This window comes from Coregonus lavaretus (assembly GCF_964263955.1).
Source record: "Coregonus lavaretus genome assembly, chromosome: 6".
NCBI classification, from domain to species: domain Eukaryota; kingdom Metazoa; phylum Chordata; class Actinopteri; order Salmoniformes; family Salmonidae; genus Coregonus; species Coregonus lavaretus.
Window position 1 is genome coordinate 60483290 of NC_139993.1, and position 21685 is coordinate 60504974.

Here is a 21685-nt window from a genome sequence, read left to right on the forward strand (position 1 = left end):
TCGAACTGGACAAAGATTTGTTCTTTAATGAGTCCGACGCGAAGGATATACTGCTCTCTCGAGACCAGGCCCAAATCCCCGTCATCCGCGTGAAGAAAAGACAGAGAAAAAGGGGGAGGAGGGCGGGGTGCCTTCTGAGAAATTGCCGGCGAGCAGGTAAACCATCACTACACTCCGTATCATTGGCCAACGTGCAATCATTGGAAAATAGACTGGATGATTTAAGATTAAGACTATCCTACCAACAGGACATTAAAAACTGTAATATCTTATGTTTCACCGAGTTGTGGCTGAACGACGACACGGATAATATAGAGCTGGCTGGGTTTTCCGTGCATCGGCAGGACAGAGCAGCTACGCTTGGTAAGACAAGGGGCGGGGGTGTGTGTATTTGTCAATAACTGCTGGTGCGCGATATCTAATATTAAAGAAGTCTCGGTATTGCTCGTCTGAGGTAGAGTACCTCATGATAAGCTGTAGACCACACTATCTACCAAGAGAGTTCTCATCTATATTACACAACACCATCATCCCGGAAACCCTAGACGCACTCCAATTCGCATACTGCCCCAACAGATCCACAGATGACGCAATCTCAATCGCACTCCACACTGCCCTTTCCCACCTGGACAAAAGGAACACCTATGTGAGAATGCTGTTCATTGACTACAGCTCAACATTCAATACCATAGTGCCCACAAAGCTCATTACTAAGCTAAGGACCCTGGGACTAAACACCTCCATCTGCAACTGGATCCTGGACTTCCTGACGGGCCGCCCCCAGGTGGTAAGGGTAGGCAACAACACATCTGCCACGCTGATCCTCAACACTGAGGCCCCTCAGGGGTGCGTACTTAGTCCCTTCCTGTGCTCCCTGTTCACCCACAACTGCATGGCCAAGCATGACTCCAACACCATCATTGAATTTGCTGATGACACAACAGTGGTAGGCCTGATCACAGACATCGATGAGACAGCCTTTAGGGAGGAGGTCAGAGACCTGGCAGTATGGTACAGGACAACAACCTCTCCCTCAATGTGAGCAAGACAAAGGAGTTGATCGTGGACTATAGGAAAAGGATGGCCGTACAGGCCCCCATTAACATCTAGGGGCTGTAGTGGAGCGGGTCGAGAGTTTCAAGTTCCTTGGTGTCCACATAACCATCAAACTATCATGGTCCAAACAGACCAAGACAGTTGTGAAGAGGGCACGACAACACCTTTTCCCCCTCAGGAGACTGAAAAGATTTGGCATGGGTCCCCAGGTCCTCAAAAAGTTCTACAGCTGCACCATCGAGAGCATCCTGACCGGTTGAATCACTGCCTGGTATGGCAACTGCTCAGCATTTGACCGTAAGGCGCTACAGAGGGTAGTGACTAAGGCCCAGTACATCACCGGGGTCCAGCTTCCTGCCATCCAAGACCTACAGTGAGGGAAAAAAGTATTTGATCCCCTGCTGATTTTGTATGTTTGCCCACTGACAAAGAAATGATCAGTCTATAATTTTAATGGTAGGTTTATTTGAACAGTGAGAGACAGAATAACAACAACAAAATCCAGAAAAAAACATGTCAAAAATGTTATAAATTGATTTGCATTTTAATGAGGGAAATAAATATTTGACCCCCTCTCAATCAGAAAGGTTTCTGGCTCCCAGGTGTCTTTTATACAGGTAACGAGCTGAGATTAGGAGCACACTCTTAAAGGGAGTGCTCCTAATCTCAGTTTGTTACCTGTATAAAAGACACCTGTCCACAGAAGCAATCAATCAATCAGATTCCAAACTCTCCACCATGGCCAAGACCAAAGAGCTCTCCAAGGATGTCAGGGACAAGATTGTAGACCTACACAAGGCTGGAATGGGCTACAAGACCATCGCCAAGCAGCTTGGTGAGAAGGTGACAACAGTTGGTGCGATTATTCGCAAATGGAAGAAACTGGGGCTCCATGCAAGATCTCACCTCGTGGAGTTGCAATGATCATGAGAACGGTGAGGAATCAGCCCAGAACTACACGGGAGGATCTTGTCAATGATCTCAAGGCAGCTGGGACCATAGTCACCAAGAAAACAATTGGTAACATACTACGCCGTGAAGGACAGAAATCCTGCAGCGCCCGCAAGGTCCCCCTGCTCAAGAAAGCACATATACAGGGCCGTCTGAAGTTCGCCAATGACCATCTGAATGATTCAGAGGAGAACTGGGTGAAAGTGTTGTGGTCAGATGAGACCAAAATCAAGCTCTTTGGCATCAACTCAACTCGCCGTGTTTGGAGGAGGAGGAATGCTGCCTATGACCCCAAGAACACCATCCCCACCGTCAAACATGGAGGTGGAAACATTATGCTTTGGGGGTGTTTTTCTGCTAAGGGGACAGGACAACTTCACTGCATCAAAGGGACGATGGACGGGGCCATGTACCGTCAAATCTTGGGTGAGAACCTCCTTCCCTCAGCCAGGGCATTGATAATGGGTCGTGAATGGATATTCCAGCATGACAATGACCCAAAACACACGGCCAAGTCAACAAAGGAGTGGCTCTTGAAGAAGCATATTAAGGTCCTGGAGTGGCCTATTCAGTCTCCAGACCTTAATCCCATAGAAAATATGTGGAGGGAGCTGAAGGTTCGAGTTGCCAAATGTCAGCCTCGAAACCTTAATGACTTGGAGAAGATCTGCAAAGAGGAGTGGAACAAAATCCCTCCTGAGATGTGTGCAAACCTGGTGGCCAACTACAAGAAACGTCTGACCTCTGTGATTGCCAACAAGGGTTTTGCCACCAAGTACTAAGTCATGTTTTGCAGAGGGGTCAAATACTTATTTACCTCATTAAAATGCAAATCAATTTATAACATTTTTGACATGCGTTTTTCTGGATTTTTTTGTTGTTATTCTGTCTCTCACTGTTCAAATAAACCTACCATTAAAATTATAGACTGATCATGTCTTTGTCAGTGGGCAAACATACAAATCAGCAGGGGATCAAATACTTTTTTCCCTCACTGTATATACTTGGCGGTGTCAGAGGAAGGCCCAAGAAATTCTCAAAGACTCCAGTCACCCAAGTCATAGACTGTTCCCTCTGCTACCGCATGGCAAGCTGTACCGGAGTGCCAAGTCTAAGTCCAAAAGGATCCTTAACAACTTCTACCCCCAAGCCATAAGACTGCTGAATAGCTAATAAAATGGCCACCTGAACTATTTACATTGAACCCCCCCCCCCCCTTTGTTGTTACACTGCTGCTACTCGCTGTTTATTATCTATGCATAGTCACTTTACCCCTACCGACATGTACTAATGACCTCGACTAACCTGTACCCCCGCACATTGACTCGGTACCCCATATATATAGCCTTGTTATTGTTATGTAATTTTCTTGTGTTACTTTTGATTTGATTTTTTACGTTCGATTATTTAGTAAATATTTTCTTAACTCTATTTCTTGAACTACATTGTTGGTTAAGGGCTTGTAAGTAAGCATTTCACGGTAAGGTCTACGCCTGTTGTATTTGGCCCATGAGACAAAAAACATTTTATTTTATTTTATTTGTGATAAGACTAAGCAATTAGCCTATTAAAATTTTTATCTGACTCCATTAGATAAATAGGAATATGCAAAAGACTATAGTTGAGTTACAGGAATAAACTATTATTGTGGAGGCGATACTTTCCTGCCGTCATATATGACAACAATCTCTATGAAAATGTGCAAATCAACTTCATTGGAGGTAAACAACACATTCCCCATCTCTTGTCATGAGCCATCCGGCTGTTACCGAGAACCACATACCGGATTTATAACAGGGTCATTAGCAATTATGACTCGTTTCAGGAAACTAGTTGTATGTCGTGGGTCACTACTTCACAGGAGAGCCATTTGAACGTAAACTAAAAAAAAAAGAAAAATGCTTTTTTGGCATAAATGCCTTCTGGAACATGTGAACTTTCATGTGCCTTAATAACAAACTTGTATGCCATCTGTAAATTCGAATACAATTGTTAAAAATACGAGCCTAGTTGGTTAAGCCACAGAAAAAGACAGCAACCTTCCCACTAGCCATGATTGGCAGAGATAATGAGTGGGCTGGACATGCCGAGAGAGGAGAGAGGATTGGTCTGCCATATCGAAGGCTTCTGTCTATTTGAGCTGGTCAGTGTGTGTAGGTAATCCTGTCTAACGCGGCTTTTAAAAACATTTATCATGTAGTGGAGCTGCATTAGTGTTGCTCTCCACTTTCTGGAGGATCGAGTTTTGAAATAAGTGGAATTAGAGAATGATAGCTAAAGAGATGGAGAAAAAAAACCTGTCTCCGGATTACATCTTCAAACAAAGGGCAACCGTGCATGGCATCCGTGACAGGGAGACAAGACCATCATGCATGATGATGTATGCAGGTAAGATACCCTAGCTAGCTACATTTTCAGATATTACATGTTTCTAATTCTGACAGAAAGTGGTTTCATTTCAAGTTAAAGTGTACTGTTAAGTAACTAGCTATTGTTACCTGGCTGGCTCGCTAGATAACATTACGTGTATGATGTTATTATTCGTATCTCAGAGACGTTTGCTTGGCTAGATAGTGCCTAATATTAGCTAGCTAACATTAAACCTGGTTGGGTAGCTACCACTACCAGCAGATTATAATAAAATATAATATGCCATTTAGCAGACGCTTTTATCCAAAGCGACTTACAGTCATGCGTGCATACATTTTTTTTGTGTATGGGTGTGTATGGAATTGTTCCATTTGTGTATGGAACAATTGTAACGGGGATCGAACCCACTACCTTGGCGTTACAAGCGCCGTGCTCTACCAGCTGAGCTACAGAGGACCAGATTCATGCAAGGATATACCACAAACCCCCAAGGTGCCTTATTGCTATTAAAAACTGGTTGCCAACGTAATTACAACCCGTGGTATACGGTCTGATATACCACGGCTTGCTATCTGTCTCATGTTGTACCAATCATCAATTCTGTTGAATTGTCAACTGGACTAAATTCTTATAAGGAAGATTTTGCCGTTCAGAATGCCATGTTTATGACTGTTGATGTTGACAGGAATCTCCAAATGCTATGTTGAACGAGCACCATGGATTAAGGAGGGGGAGGAAAACTGACAGCTTCTCTCTACCACACCTTCACCAAGTCATACCATGTTTGCCTCATGAACAATTGTAACATCTTCTGAAATAAATACAGAATTATTGTAGTTAATTCTGTTTCTAATGTTTTTTATGCTGGATGTGAGTAATTTGGCAAGTCTATAGTATAATGTATTGATTTGGAATGTTTATTAAATATCTATTCTGTCACAACTCACTTTCATTATTTTATGTTGCCTTTTTTAATGTTTGCAAGAATTATGTATGTTCTGAACTGTTACTTTTTACATGCTGAAACAGTCTCATTAGTTTTGGGCTAGACTATGATCAGTAAACAGTCTCATTAGTTTTGGACTAGACTATGATCAGTAAACAGTCTCATTAGTTTTGGGCTAGACTATGATCAGTAAACAGTCTCATTAGTTTTGGACTAGACTATGATCAGTAAACAGTCTCATTAGTTTTGGGCTAGACTATGATCAGTAAACAGTCTCATTAGTTTTGGACTAGACTATGATCAGTAAACAGTCTCATTAGTTTTGGGCTAGACTATGATCAGTAAACAGTCTCATTAGTTTTGGGCTAGACTACGATCAGTAAACAGTCTCATTAGTTTTGGGCTAGACTATGATCAGTAAACAGTCTCATTAATTTTGGGCTAGACTATGAACAGTAAACAGTCTCATTAGTTTTGGACTAGACTATGATCAGTAAACAGTCTCATTAGTTTTGGGCTAGACTACGATCAGTAAAGTCTACTACCCTTCTTAAAAAGTTGTTGATGAATGAAATTCGCACCGTTTCAGAACACGGACAATGTCAAAGAGTAAGCAGGTAAATGTACAGCCTGTCAATGAAGAAACGGTGCAGAGGTAGCCTAAAGATTACATTAGATATTTGCATTTTATTTAAATTTTTTTAATTTTAGTCATTTAGCAGACGCTCTTAACCAGAGCGACTTACTGTTAGTGAGTGCATATTTTTTTTTCATACTTTATATACTGGACAGAGGGCTTGCCAGCTATTCTCAAAACATTGGATTACCAACGTGAGCGATGACGTCTAAGTTTGCAGCACGTTTTCACATGGATGTATATACACTGAACACAAATATAAATGGAATATGTAAAGTATGAAAATGTATGCACTCACTACTGTTAAGTCGCTCTGGATAAGAGCGTCTGCTAAAATACTTAAATGTAAAATGTAAAGTGTTGGTCTCATATTTCATGAGCTGGTCATACCTGTATGCATTTTGGGCTATATTGAGACAGAATGGAAAGTATTGAGATGTGCCTTATTATCATATGGTACCCTAGATGACAACTCCACCAAATTTCCCACAGAACAAGGATACCCATTTGAAACGTTTCATAGAGTCATCATAGATTTAGTGTAAAATATGTCACAGCAGCCTATTTTCAAGTTGGCCACCATTCATTTCAATGTGGAGGAACTGAATAGATTTTTCAATGCCATAAAGGAATAGATATTGGTGTAATAAGAGCAACAAAGACTGAAAATGTCTGTTACTGTGAGGAAAATGCTAAAAGATAGCCCAGAGATGTGAGTTATAGTATATGCATTTAACAAAATATTACCAGAGCATCTGCTAAATTACTAAAATGTAAATGTAGAGTAATATTGGTAGAAAAAGAACATGACAAAACGCCGAAAATAAGGTCTGAGATTAAAGACGGGTTTAGAAGATCTTTTACTTTTTCATCTATGAGATAATATCAGTCATTTAACATGACCTTTATGAATTATGAAGCCTTTATGTGCTTTTCTTTTCAATACATAAAGGCTTACAAATCACACAATATGACATTAGCTGATGAAGATTCTCTCATAGAGGAAAACGTATAACATTTTCTAAGCCTGTATTTACCAAATAAGTTGTTTTCGTTGATTAACAAAAAACCTACAAAGACGCCGCTCATTACCCCATAGGCTGTCGAACGAACCGCTACAAAAAGACACCATTACTATTTCGCTCTATAGCTGGGGCAGGGAGCTGGCTGGATGTAGTGGCGCCCCCTGGTGGCCTTGACTGTGGGCGGGGGTCGGCCCCCCGTGGGTTTCCCCAGCCCGTGCAGGGAGCTGTCTGAATGTAGTGGTGCTCCCTGGTGGCCATAGGCAGGTGGTTAGGACCCCTCCGAGGATTGGCTCCCCCCTCACTTGGCCCTCTCCCCCCATTTCCTTCGGGCAGGGAGCTGGCTGGATGAAGTGGCCACGGGCGGGGGTCGGCCCCCCATGTCCGGAGGTCAGCTCCTGCTCTCTGGGCCGGCCCCAGCCCTCTCTAGGTCTATTTAGTGGCACCCCCTGGTGGCCACAGGCGGGGGTCGGGTCCTCTCCGGTGGTCGGCCCACCAACATCCGTCTCTGGCAGTCTTCCCGCTCTTCCTGGTGCAGAGAGCAGCGTGGATGTAGTGGCGCCACCTGGTGGTCAGGGGCAGGGGGTCGGGTAGGCCCCATCCCTCTCTGGCCCTCTCCCCCGATCTCCCTAATGCAGGGAGCTGGCTGGAGGGAGTGGCGCCCCCTTGCGGCCTTGGCAGCGGGCGGAGAAGTTGTGTGTTGGTAACAGGGTGATTGGTTGGGTATTTGAGCCAGTAAAAGGGGCTTTACTATTCTTGGGTAGTGGAATTACTTTTGCTTCCTTCAGGCCTGAGGGCACACACTTTTTAGTAGGCTTAGATAGAAGATATGGCAAATAGGAGTGGCAATTTTGTCCGCCATTATCCTCAGTAATATTCCATCCAAGTTGTCAGACCCCGGTGGCTTGTCATTGTTGATAGAAAACAATTGCTTTTTCACCTCATCCACTCTCACCTTACGGAATTCAAAATTACAACGTTTGTCTTTCATAATTTGATCAGTTATACTTGGATATGTAGTGTCAGCGCTTGTTGCTGTCATGCCTTAGTTGGTAATGTTGCCAATGAAAAAGTCATTAAAGTAGTTGGCAATATCAGTGCGTTTTGTGATGAATGAGGATCTGATTCAATGAATGATGGATCTGAGTTTGCCTTTTTCCCCAAAATGTCATTTAAGGTGCTCCAAAGCTTTTTTACTATCATTCTATATATCATTTATATTTGTTTCATAGTATAGTTTCTTCTTCTTTTTATTCAGTTTAGTCACTGGATTTCTCAATTTGCAATACGTTTGCCAATCGGTTGTGCAGCCAGACATATTTGCCATTCCTTTTGCCTCATCCCTCTCAACCATACAATTTTTCAATTCCTCATCATTCCACGTGGATTTAACCGTTTTTCAGTCATTTTCTTAATTGGTGCATGTTAATTATTAACTGGAATAAGCAATTTCATAAATGTGTGAAGTGCAGCTTCTGGTTGCTCCTCATTACACACCACAGACCAGCAAATATTTGTTACATCATCAACATAGAATCACTACAAAACGTATTGTATGAGCTCTTATGCACTATATTAGGCCCAGCCTTTGGAAGTTTTCCTAGATATGTCTACTATATTGTGATCAATACATCCGATGGTTTTGGATACTGCTTTAAAGCAAAATTTTGCAACATTAATAAAGATATGATCAATACATGTTGATGATTTTACAATGTCCTGGACTTTACAGTGTCCTGCTATGAAAAGTATGTATACAGCCTTATTCAAAAATGTATTATTATTATTATTATTATTATTATTATTATTATTATTATTATTATTATTATAGATTTTTGTCAAACTAAACACAATACCCCACAAGCAAAAACATGTTTTAATTTTTTTTTGCAAATGTATAAAAAATATGAAACTCAAATATCACATTTACATAAGTATTCAGACCCTTTTCAGTACTTTGTTGAAGCACCTTTGACAGCGGTTACAGCCTCGAGTCTTCTTGGGTATGACACTACAAGCTTGGAACGCCTGTTTTTGGGGAGTTTCTTCCATTCTTCTCTGCAGATCCTCTCAAGCTCTGTCAGGTTGGATGGGGAGCGTCGCTGTACAGCTTTTTTCATGTCTCTCCAGAGATGTTTGATCGGGTTTAAGTCTGGCCTCTGTCTGGGCCAAGCAAGGACTTTCAGAGACTTTACATGTGTACATTTTAGTCATTTAGCAGACACTCTTATCCAGAGCGACTTACAATTAGTGAGTGCATACATTTTTCATACAGACTTGTCCCGAAGCCACTCCTGCGTTGTCTTGGCTGTTTGCTTAGGGTTGTTGTCCTGTTGGAAGGTGTACCTTCGCCCCAGTCTAAGGTCCTGAGCGCTCTGGAGCAGGTTTTCATCAAGGATCTCTCTGTACCTTGCTCCGTTAATCTTTCCCTCGGATTCCATCTGGCCACTCTACCATAAAGGCCTGATTGGTGGAGTGATACAGAGATGGTTGTCCTTATGGAAGGTTCTCCCATTCCACAGTGGAACTCTGGAGCTCTGTCAGAGTGACCATCGGGTTCTTGGTCACCTCACTGACCAAGGCCCTTCTCCCCCTGTTGCTCAGTTTGTCCGGGCCAGATCTAGGAAGAGTCTTGATGGTTTCAAACTTCTTCAATTTAAGAATGATGGAGGCCGCTGTGTTCTTGGAGAGTTTCAATGCTGCAGAAATGTTTTGGTACCCTTCCCCAGAGCTATGCCTCGACACAATCCTATCTCGGAGCTCTACAGACAATTCCTTCAACATCATGGCTTGGTCTTTGCTCTGACATGCACTGTCAACTGTGGGACCTTTATATAGACAGGTGTGTGCCTTTCCAAATCATGTCCAATCAATTGAATGTACCACAGGTGGACTCCAATCAAGTTGTAGAAACATTTCAAGGATGATCAATGGGAACAGGATATACCTGGGCTCAATAAAAAAAGAAAATATAAATACATTTGCTAAAATAAAAAAAACAGAGTTTACTTTGTCATTATGGGGTATTGTGTGTAGACGTAACAAAATGTTGAAAAAGTGAACGGGTTTGAATACTTTCCGAATGCACTGTACATTGCAAAATGAATGGATTAACATAAAAGGCATCAATCTGAAATTACAAGGCAATATTGACATTACAAGGCATTATTCTAGGCATGATCAGAGAGACCAATGCTTGTGCCATGGCGCGTAGATCATGGGAGAGGGAGAGAGAAAGAAAGAGTGAGAGTGAGAGTGTATCTCACCAGCACAGGTCAGGAGCAAATAACAAAGAGACAATGAATCTAAGACCCTTTATAACATCTGAATTATTTGGATTCAAAATCGGAGTTGTTGACCAATAGTATTACTGTAAAATTAACCTCCAATCAAATATCAAACCTAGATGATGTAATGACAACAGAACCTCTGCTTCTCAGAGGTGAGACAGATAGGGGTTTGAGGAATCAATACAGAGAATGCTGAATTCCTGACAAGACAATAAAACCTTTTGCATAGAGTGTTGATAAGAGACTTCGGGGGCTGGGTCGCCCTACACCTCTCAGCCCCATCATCCCTTCAGGCAAAGCGTGAATACAGGACTAAGATTGAATCCTACTACACCGGCTCTGAAGCTCGTCGGATATGGCACGGCTTGCAAACTATCACGGATTACAAAGAGAAACCCAGCCTTGAGCTGCCAAGTGACATAAGCCTACCAGACGAGCTAAATGCCTTCTATGCTCGTTCCGAGGCAAGCAACACTGAACCATGCATGAGAGCACCAGCTGTTCTAGACGACTGTGCATTTGTGCTCTCCGTAGCTGATGTGAGTAAGACCTTTAAACAGGTTAACATTCAGACTGATTACCAGGACGCGTACTCAGATCATGAGCTGACCAGCTGGCAAGATCTTCACTGATATTTTCAACCTCTCCCTGACCCAGTATGTAATACAAAGTATGTGGGCACTGCTTCAAATTAGTGGATTTGGTTATTTCAGCAACACCCGTTGCTGATAGGTGTATAGAATTGAGCACACAGCCATGCAATCTCCATAGACAAACACTGGCAGTAGAATGGCCTTACTGAAGAGCTCAGTGACTTTTAACGTTGCACCGTCATAGGATGCCACCTTTCCAACTAGTCAGTTCGTCACATTTCTGCCATGCTAGAGCTGCCTCAGTCAACTGTAAGTGCTCTTATTGTGAAGTGGAAATGTCTAGGAGCAACAACGGCTCAGCCGGTAGGCCACACAAGCTCAAAAAACATAAAAACACTACTGAGTTTCAAACTGCCTCTGGAAGCAACGTATGCACAAGAACTGTTCGTCAGGAGCTTCATGAAATAGGTTTCCTTGGCCGAGCAGCCGCACAGAGGCCTATGATCACCATGTACAATGCCAAGCGTCGGCTGGAGTGGTAGAAAGCTCGCCGCCATTGAACTCTGGAGCAGTGGAAATGCGTTCTCTGGAGTCATGAATCACGTTTCACCATCTGGCAGTCCTGACGGACTAATCTAGGTTTGGTGGATGCCAGGATAGCGCTACCTGCCCCGATGCATAGTGCCAACTTTACAGTTTGATGGAGGAGGAATAATGGTCTGGGGCTGTTTTCCATGGTTCGGGCTAGGTGGTTTGCATTACAAAACCACCTTGGTCCACACAGAAATGGTTTATCGAGAACCCCATCGAGCACCTTTGGGATGAATTGGAACGCCGACTGCAAGTCAGGCCTAATCGCCCAACCTTAGTGCCCAACCTCACTAATGCACTTGTTGCTGAATAGAAGCAAGTCCCCGCAGCAATGTTCCAACATCTAGTGGAAAACCTTATCGCAGGAAAGTGGGGATGAACTCCATATTAGTTTCCATGATTTTGGAATGATATGTTTGACGAGAAGTTGTCCACAATCTTTTGGTAATGTAGTGTACCTACATGTTTCAAGCAGACCATTATAGTCTCTGTGCCCAAGAATGCCAAGGTAACCTGACTAAATGACTACCCCCTTGTAGCAATCACATCTGTAGCCATGAAATGCTTTGAAAGGCTGGTCATGGCTCACATGAACACCATCATCCCAGAAACCCTGGACCCGCTCCAATTCAAATACCACCCCAACAGATCCATAGATGAATACCATTTCCCAGCTGGACAAAAGGAACACCTATGTGAGAATGCTGTTAATTGACTACCGCTCAGCGTTCAACACCATGGTGCCCTCCAAGCTCATCACTAAGCTAAAGACCATGGGATTGAACACCTCCCTCTGCAACTGGATCCTGGACTTCCGGAGGGGCCGCCCCCAGGTGGTAAGGGTAGGCAACAACCTATCCGCTACATTGACCTTCAATACAGGGGCCCCTCAGGGGTGCCACACTGACCCTCAATACGGGGGCCTCTCAGGGGTGCGTGCTTAGTCCCCTCATGTACTCCCTGTTCACCCAAGACTGTGTGGCCACACATAACTGCAACACCATCATTAAGTTTGCCGACAACACAATGGTGGTAGGCCTGATCATTGACGATGATGAGACAGCCTATAGGGAGGAGGTCAGAGACCTGGCAGTGTGGTGCCAGGACAACAACCTCTCCCTCAAGTTGAGCAAGACAAAGGAGCTGATTGTAGACTACAGGAAAAGGCGGGACGAGCATGCCCCCATTCACATTGACAGGGCTGTAGTGGAGCAGGTCGAGAGCTTCAAGTTCCTTGGCGTCCACATCACTAAGGACCTATCGTGGTCCAAACACACAAACACAGTCGTGAGGAGGGCACGACAATGACAATTCCCCCTCTGGAGGCTGAAACGATTTGGCATGGGACCTCAGATCCTCAAAAAGTTCTACAGCTGCACCATCGAGAGCATCCTGACTGTTTGCATCACCGCTTAGTATGTCAACTGCTCGGCATACAACCGCAAGGTGCTACAGAGGGTACTGGTATGGCCCAGTTCATCACTGGGGCCGAGCGCCCTGACATCCAGGATCTCTATACCAGGCGGTAACTTTAACTTCCTGACTGATGTCTTTTTCCTCCAAACATTACAATGGTCAATAGTGTCAAACAGTTATATTTTTCTTTCATCAGACCAGAGGACATTTCTCAAAAAAGAACGATCTTTGTCCCCATGTGCAGTTGCAAACCATAGTCTGGCTTTTTTATGGCGTTTGTGGAGAAGTGGCTTCTTCCTTGCTGAGCAACCTTTCAGGTTATGTCGATATAGGACTCGTTTTTACTGTGGATATAGATCATTTTGTACCTGTTTCCTCCAGCATCTTCATAATGTCCTTTGCTGTTGTTCTGGGATTGATTTGCACTTTTCGCACCAAAGTACATTAATCTCTAGGAGACAGAACGCAATCTTTCCTGAGCGGTATGACGGCTGCGTGGTCCCAAGGTGTTTATACTTGCGTACTATTGTTTGTACAGATGAACGTGGTACCTTCAGGCGTTTGGAAATTGCTCCCAAGGATGAACCAGCCTTGTGGAGGTCCACAATATTTTTCTAAGGTCTTGGCTGATTTCTTTTGATTTTCTCATGATGTCAAGCAAAGAGGCACTGAGTTTGAAGGTAGGCCTTGAAATACATCCACAGGTACACCTCCAATTGACTCAAATGATGTCAATTAGCCTATCAGAAGCTTCTAAACCCATGACATCATTGTCTGGAATTTTCCAAGCTGTTTAAAGGCACAGTCAACTTAGTGTATGTAAACTTCTGACGCACTGGAATTGTGATACAGTGAATTATAGGTTAAATAATCTGTCTGTGAACAATTGTTGGAAAAATTACTTGTGTCATGCACAAAGTAGATGTCCTAACCGACTTGCCAAAACTATAGTTTGTTAACAAGAAATTTGTGGAGTGGTTGAAAAACAAGTTTTAATGACTCGAACCTAAGTTTATGTAAACTTCCGACTTCAACTGTAACTGTGTAAAATGCACACTAAAGGAGCAGTAGGTGTCTATAGTTTGTCCTATAGCTAGACTAAGTGCCAAACCCCTGCTTTCAGTTAAGAAGACATTTTAAGTAATTCGTTTTAGCTAAAACGCTATACCCGGGACTTAGCGAGTGTGACTCACCCATGAGGGAGCTGTCTGGTCAATTAGATAGGGAGGACCAGCCGCTAGCAGAGGTGTCATTTGGCATGGGGTCCTCAGATCCTCAAAAAGTTCTACAGCTGCATCATCGAGAGCATCCTGACTGGTTGCATCACCGCCTGGTATGGCAACTGCTCGGCCTCCAACCGCAAGGCACTACAATGGGTAGTGCTTAAGGCCCAGTACATCACTGGGGTCAAGCTTCCTGCCATCCAGGACCTCTATACCAGGCGGTGTCAGAGGAAGGCCCTCAAAATTGTCAAAGACTCCAGCCACCCTAGTCATAGACTGTTCTCTCTGCTACCGCACGGCAAGCGGTACCGGAGCGCCAAGTCTAGGTCCAAAAGGCTTCTCAACAGCTTCTACCACCAAGCCATAAGATTCCTGAACAGCTAATCATGGCTACCCGGACTATTTGCACTGACCCCCACCCCCACCCTGTCCCCCTTTTTTACTCTGCTGCTACTCTGTTTATTATTTATGCATGGTCACTTTAACTCCACCCACATGTACATATTACCTCAATTACCTCGACTAGCCGGTGCCCCCGCAAATTGACTCTACACCGGTACCCCCTTGTATATAGCCTCCCTACTGTTATTTTATTTTACTGCTGCTCTTTTTTTTGTTGCTTAAAACTTTTTTTATTTGTTTTACTTTGCATTGTTGGTTAAGGGCTTGTAAGTAAGCATTTCACTGTAATGTCTACACCTGTTGTATTCAGCGCATGTGGCAAATACAATTTGATTTGATTTGATTTGTTTTACCCTGTGGCGGAACGTACCCTGCGTGAACGATGGGAAACCATGCAATAAGAGCAGCACATAACAAAATAGTACAGAGCGGACTATAGATAAATATTGGATTGCTCGTTGGTGTTGTACACAACAATAGCCCCCGCTGACGCATGGTATACCACGTCACAAACTACCCGTGATGTGTAATCAGTAAAAAAGAGTGAGCGAACCTCTGTGGCAAGCAGGGATAGATCAAGAGGGGACCCAGTTGATAAAGTGGAGCTCAGGGCTCAGGGCTCCACTGCTAACTCAGCTCAAGGTAGGAAGACAGGGAGGCCCTCTCATCGGGAAAGAGGCTCATACTTCCGGATAATCAAGGCCTACAAGGCGCGGTGGGAGTTGACCCACCCTGTGAGGTCAAGAGAAAATCCACAGGTGAAGCTAGTAGGTCCGTCAGGGAGGCGGCCGGTACTAGTCGCCTCGACACTTCTGGCAGAGTCTTATCCAGCTGGCCGTACACCTCAGACAGGACAAGACCATTCGCAACAAGCACAAAGAGTCTCAACTTCCACAGCAACCATACCAAACACCGTTGCCAGTGTACCAAAGCTGGATAAAGGCATAGCCTCGGGAAGTACTTTGGGTGGGGGTGCTGCGTTTGTTGGGGGGGGGGGGGGGGGGGGGTTGTCCGCACTGCAGACAGCTATATCGGTCTGCTAATGCAGGACTGTTAAAAGGCCAAGTGCACTACTTTTGCAAACATAGACGTCTATGTTTGGTTCAGATTTGGTCTGGTCTGGACCGGCCTTGATTTGGTCCAAACATAGATGTCTATAAATGAAGTATTTTCAACTTTCATTCAAAACCGAAAATGAAACTGATTTCAATGTCCGGAAAAGAAAAGACGTCTTTTCAACTTCAACGTCTGGATTTTTTTTATTTTAGACGTCTTTTCAACCTAATTCTGCTGACTGAGACTTTTCTAGTTTTGCTGATGGAGGCAATGTTTTGGTCTCACCTAGGGTGGCAAAATGGCCAGGACCAGCCCTGAATGCAGGAGAAGTAAAGGCCCAGTGCACTACTTTTGTGAAGAATATACAGTACCAGTCAAAAGTTTTAGAACACCTACTCATTCAACGGTTTTTCTTTATTTTTACTATTTTCTACTGTGGTATCTAAGGAATTTATGACTTTGTTAGCGTTTGCAAATGGTAGTGTGATATCTAAGGAATTTATGACTTTGTTAGCGTTTGCAAATGGTAGTGTGGTATCTAAGGCATTTATGACTTTGTTAGTGTTTGCAAATGGTAGCTTAGAGAATGTTGATTTTGCCCAGGGAGACATCTGGAGAGCAGTTATATAGGAGTACCCTAAAACAGAGGAAGTCTGTTGTGTGGAGTGATGGAATTGGTCTGTAGGGGAAACCGCCCTTATCTTGGTAAATATTATAAATACTTGGTGAAGACAAAGGAGGTCAGAACAACATATTATTTTGGGTCTGCTGTTCTCCAGATGCCTGCAGGTATCTGTAAATCGACGCTGAAATCCTTTGTTATGAATAAACCTTTATAATCAAAGTACAGTGTCAGCGGATCTCCTTGTCCTCCCCAGCATGATTAGCAACATGTTTTCAGACACAACAAAATGGCGACGAGGTATCTTTGGGACGGTCTGCGTCTCTCCAGTGTTCCATTCATGAGCAGCAAAATGACTCCCGCTCAAGACGTCGGCTCATAAGGTGAGATTTCTCACAATTTTGTGCACGGGTCAATTCGTAGGCTTATGTGGGTGTTCACTGGAGAGATGTACCGTTTAAAAAACTAATGTGTGCATTTTGCTGTTTTGCTGTGGGATAGGAGCCCTTTCTAAATTTTTAATTTGTTTGCGCTGAAAGCAACGCAAACAGGGGGGAGTGTCTATAACTATTGAATAATATAATGAAGGAATAAGGCCAGGGTAAATGTATACAAATTAGACCATTGCGAATCTATGGAAGCCCTCTAACGAGGCGATCATTAGGATGGGCCGAAAATCCTAAAAGCACATTAGGTGGGTTTAGGTCAGTCCCGGGGACTGGGGATTGTGGTATATACATTCTATTGCAAGTTACCGCTCATCTTATAGTTGACGAAGTATATGTTTGATGTGACCGCTCATTGAATATCCGCAAACTCGTGGTAGCCTAAATTTAGGAACAATGGAAAATACGGCGCAATGGAGGTAACATGCTACATGCTACATGCTACATGCTACCTTAGGGGTCCATAGGAATGGAATAAGCCTCTTAAACTGTGTATGTATGTGTGTGTGTAGAAGAGAGTAGGATTTGTGTTCGATGTTTATGTTGGTTTGTGAGTTCTGTTAAGTGTTACTGTTTGTCTATGGGGGGAAAGAACGGAGGTACAGCGGGACTGTTAACTTTCTGTTTGGCTTGGAGAGAGAGCTGCTTGAGAGATCCGTTCACGCTGAAATCGCATTGGTGAATGAACTACGCATGCGTGTGATTTTATGAGTTTAGAGTTGCGTAGGGCAAATGTGCCACTCACCTGCCTGCACGGAGCTGCTGGGAGAGCGGACAGAGCAGACGGAGACGAATGGGGAGATTTAGACACTAATAGTGTTCTGTTTGTTAAATCGGCTGTTTAACGATGAAATTATTTGATTGAGACCCATTGAATTGATAGATGAGAGATATGTTGACTGATTAAAAATTAAAATAAATAAATAAATAAAATAAAATGTTATTGAGCTATTTATACTATTCCTGAGTTAAGTTTGCTTATTTCTTAGCGCGAATGTGAACGGAGGAGTATTGAATGGTTGAAATAACTCGGTGTGTGCATAAAATACTAAATTCTTGTCTGTCCTTTGTTATTCTGTTATATGAGAGACGAGTGGGAAGAGACAGAGAGAGAGCGGAAGTGCTGACGTGTACATCACGCGACAGGGTGTGCTGCAACGGATCCAGTCAAACTAAGGCCAGTACTGTTCTATTTACAAAACGTACCTTCCCATACAGGATATTTTGTGTGCCTAGCATATTTGATGTTGTGACAATTTGACAGGGACTTGGCAACAGACTGATCAATTGATGTAATTGCATATTGGAGTTTTTGTGAATAAGTTGGTTTGATTAGAGTTGTGTTGGGAATCGAGTACTGACATTATTCTGTAAAATTAAGGTCATTGGGTGCTTATTTAGCAATTGGTTTGTGAGTACTGTAGTGTTGCTGGATTATAGGTCTTTCTTTTTTGGATTGCTCTGAAGTTGATTACTGTCCTTTACTTTTCCTGATCGGATGTGGTAAGATTGCCACTAATTAATAAATTGCTAAAATAAAAAAATTTGAGGAAAATAAAAAAATTGTTTATAGATTAATTAATTAATTAATTACTTGGTTAATAAAAAAAAATATATATATATATATATATATATATATATATATATATATATATATATATAATAAATACATTTTTAATAATTAAAAAAAGGGAGGGACCCATAAGCTATATAGTTTAAAATAATAAAATAATTCACAATAAAGGAATATAAAATAGTTGTTACAATGGGGAGAAAGGACATCAAGACTATGAAGGTAATTACACCTGTTGATATAGTACAAAATAGTAATCCTCTAGTTAATGGTATTGCAAGGTTATCTGGAAAATGGAATAAACGTTGGCCTGACATTGAACAACCATGGCCAGTGGAAGGAACTCTTAACCCTGACATCATCAACATAATGAAAGTGCTTCTGTCAATTCATAAGGCAGATCAAAGAATGGGAAAAAAAGGGACCAACGTAAAGAAAAGAGACAAAGAGAGCTGGGTGTTCTTAAGCTGTTTGAAAATGAAGGACAAAAACTGATGAAAGATACCAACAATAAAAGAAACAAAGATATAGAGAAAATTGTAAAAGCAGTGAAGGTGACAGAAAAACTAATGACAGAAGTCAGTATACCTTTCTCACATACGGATTCAGCAAAAAGACCCCCACCTTATGAGAAAGAAGTAGAGCTTAAGGACGTCTATCCTCAGCTTCCAGTGATCATTCAGGAGGGTGATTATTGCATCAGAGATGAAGATGAACTAATAATAGAGAGAGGACAAGCAGAAACGACCATAAAAATGAATCCAAACTCCAGGGTGGAGTGAGGTTCTGGAGGATGGAACTTGAAGATGATGATGATGATGATGATCAGAGTGATTCAGAAGAGATCATGGGTGGATATGACCCTGTGATCAGACGGAGGTTGGCCAGAGCGGAAAGAAGGGGTGATGGATGTTTGAAGAAGAAGAATACAAGATATTCCAGTTCTGATGAAAGCGAAGATGAAGACAGCAATAAAGATTTGGAGTTTAAAGGTGCTTCATATTCAAGAGGATTTTTTTTCCTACAATGACTAGCACAGAAGAAATAGAAAGAGATATAGACCGATGCGTATCATGCCTGGATAAAGCAAATAATTTAGAAGAAGTAAGAGAACTGGAACAACAACTAAAGAAGCTGAAGATACAGAAAAAAAAACTGCTGAGGAAAGGACCCCAAGAATTTTAGAAAAAGTATACATTGAGGCCAAGGAAAGAGGGCACCAGTAACAAGATGATGCCAGTGATCATTCGAGGACAAAACCTAGAATATAAGCCTTTGCAAAATACCGATATGTCAGATATACTTGAGAAGCTGCCTACTCTTCAAGATGGAGCCTATCCTTGGATTTCAAAATTGGAAGAAATTACGGTGGGAACACAGTCAGCCATAGGAGACATTTAGAGACTTTTGGCTAATCTCCTTGGGATTCCAGATATGGAAGAAATATTTCAGAGAACTGGACTCAATAGATATGTGGGGACTGCAGTGAATGATCCTGAATTGTTGGCTGCAAGTAGGAATCGGCTGTGGAGAGCACTGAAAGATACGTTTCCAACAAATGTGCATCCTGACAACATTCTGATTGATCCACTAGGACAACAAGAAAATCCGAGAGCCTATGTGTCAAGAGTCCATCAAGTGTGGAGAAATATAAACCAGAAATGATCCAGATGTGAGTCAAATTGAGCAGTCAATTTTGAGAGCTAAACTGCAGATGGGACTGCCCTCACCAGTAAGGAGCAAACTGGCAGAGGTGGTTGGACTTGGAAGCATGACAAAAGGCGTCTATACAGATCATATAGCCCATCAAGTGGATCTGTACAGGAAAAAGGAACACAACCAGAAAGAACAGGACCAAGAAACTCTCAGAAACCTCAATCAAATACAACTGGTGGAGAATAAGAAGGAGAAGAAACAAGCTTTGATTATGCAGAATCAGTGTGCACCAAATCAACAATCACTGCCACAGCTTCAACCGGACCAGTTCCAACCGCAATTGTACCAGCCACCAATAGCGGTACCAGTTGTTTCATATCCACAGCCAGTTTCTGGACAGACACATAATTGGAGAGGAAGAGAAGGAAGATTTAAGCCATACTTCCAGCAATCTCCAGAAGTGTGTTATAGTTGTGGACAGGTTGGTCACTTTGCCCGTGAGTGCAATGGGCCAGGATGAAACATCAGAGGGAATTTCAGAGGAAGATACAGGGGTCAGTCAAGATCATCTGGAGGACCGGTGAACCCCTATAGGGGCCCGGAGCAAGGATTCTAGGGGTGCCCAGAAGATCCGAAAGGGGGGTGTCAGCTGGTAGCATCAGGACCGGAAAAAGATCCAACAATTGAGGTAAAAATAAACAACCGACCATTGGAATTGATGGCGGATAGCGGAGATGCTTTTACCTGCGTTCGGCCTGAAGATGCTACATATCTCCCTATGTCCAATCAACTCATTACGACAATCGGATTCGAGGGAGTAAAACAGCTGATTCCTCTTACGGAACCAATTGAGCTCTGCTATAAAAAAAAAAAAATTACAATACCCATACTGGTATCAGAACATACACCTACTGCATTGTTGGGAAGAGATGCATTGTGTAAGTTGAACTGTACAATAAGATGTACACCAGACGGCTGTCTGGTAGAAGTGCCAAAGGAAAAGGTTTACCAATTGTTGATGATGACAGAGATGGATTTGTCTTCAGTATTTTGGATTGGAAATCTCAGTGAAGATGTATTGAAGCAGGCTAAGATATGGGATACATTTATTGTGGCAAATATGCCGGATGCGAGGCTTCCGGAATATCCATTTCATTGTACGCTCAAGTATTTCAAGAATGCTGCCCAATCAGACTCAGAGGAATGGTTGAGTCATCAACGAAAGAATGTTAAACTCAGCTCATGTTGCATTATTTTAGGACCACAAGGAGCAGCTATGAAGATAAACACAGACCATTATCTGAATAAAGAATTTGAGATTGAGAAGAGTGTGCCACATGTGACCTTGTTGGTTTCGGAAGGCTATGAGCAGAAGGAAATAGGAGAAATGATGACAGAAGCAGAGAAAACTGTTTTCAGACCGATGAAATAGAATTTGGCGATTTGGAGGAGTGAAGATCAACGATTTCTCAAAATAATGATTTCGGCTCAAGGACAAGGAGAGCCACAAGCTGTAAGGATGACACATGAATCTATTTGCAGTGTGCAGATGAATTCAGACCCTAAGAAAGAGAAGATGTTGGAACAAGTTCCAGAATGTTTGTGGTCTCAACACAGTACCGATATTGGACTTGTGAAATCAGCCCAACCTGTGAAAGTTGAACTTCGATCAGGAGCCAGACCTCCTTGGAAGAATCAGTATCCATTGAAAGATGAAGCAATCCAAGGGATTGAACCACAAATTGAAGGACTTTTGAAAGCAGGTGTTTTAAGAAGGACAACAAAAAATCCTCAGAGTAACACACCTTTGTTGCCTGTGAAAAAACCAGATGGAA

General features: G+C 42.7%; 2 protein-coding genes and 1 long non-coding RNA gene across 4 annotated transcripts in view; 2 read left to right on the forward strand and 1 right to left on the reverse strand.

Moving 5' to 3' along the window:
- Window positions 1-21685, forward strand: part of LOC311130648 (complement factor H-like) — a 264401-nt gene that overhangs the window by 95883 nt on the left and 146833 nt on the right. The gene's annotated exons all lie outside the window — the stretch shown is intronic.
- Window positions 1-21685, reverse strand: part of LOC311130649 (coagulation factor XIII B chain-like) — a 121194-nt gene that overhangs the window by 15796 nt on the left and 83713 nt on the right. The gene's annotated exons all lie outside the window — the stretch shown is intronic.
- On the forward strand, window positions 2751-5323 carry LOC311130660. Its single transcript, XR_014613374.1, has 2 exons — window positions 2751-4395; window positions 5063-5323. It is a non-coding gene; the product is annotated as an uncharacterized lncRNA (long non-coding RNA).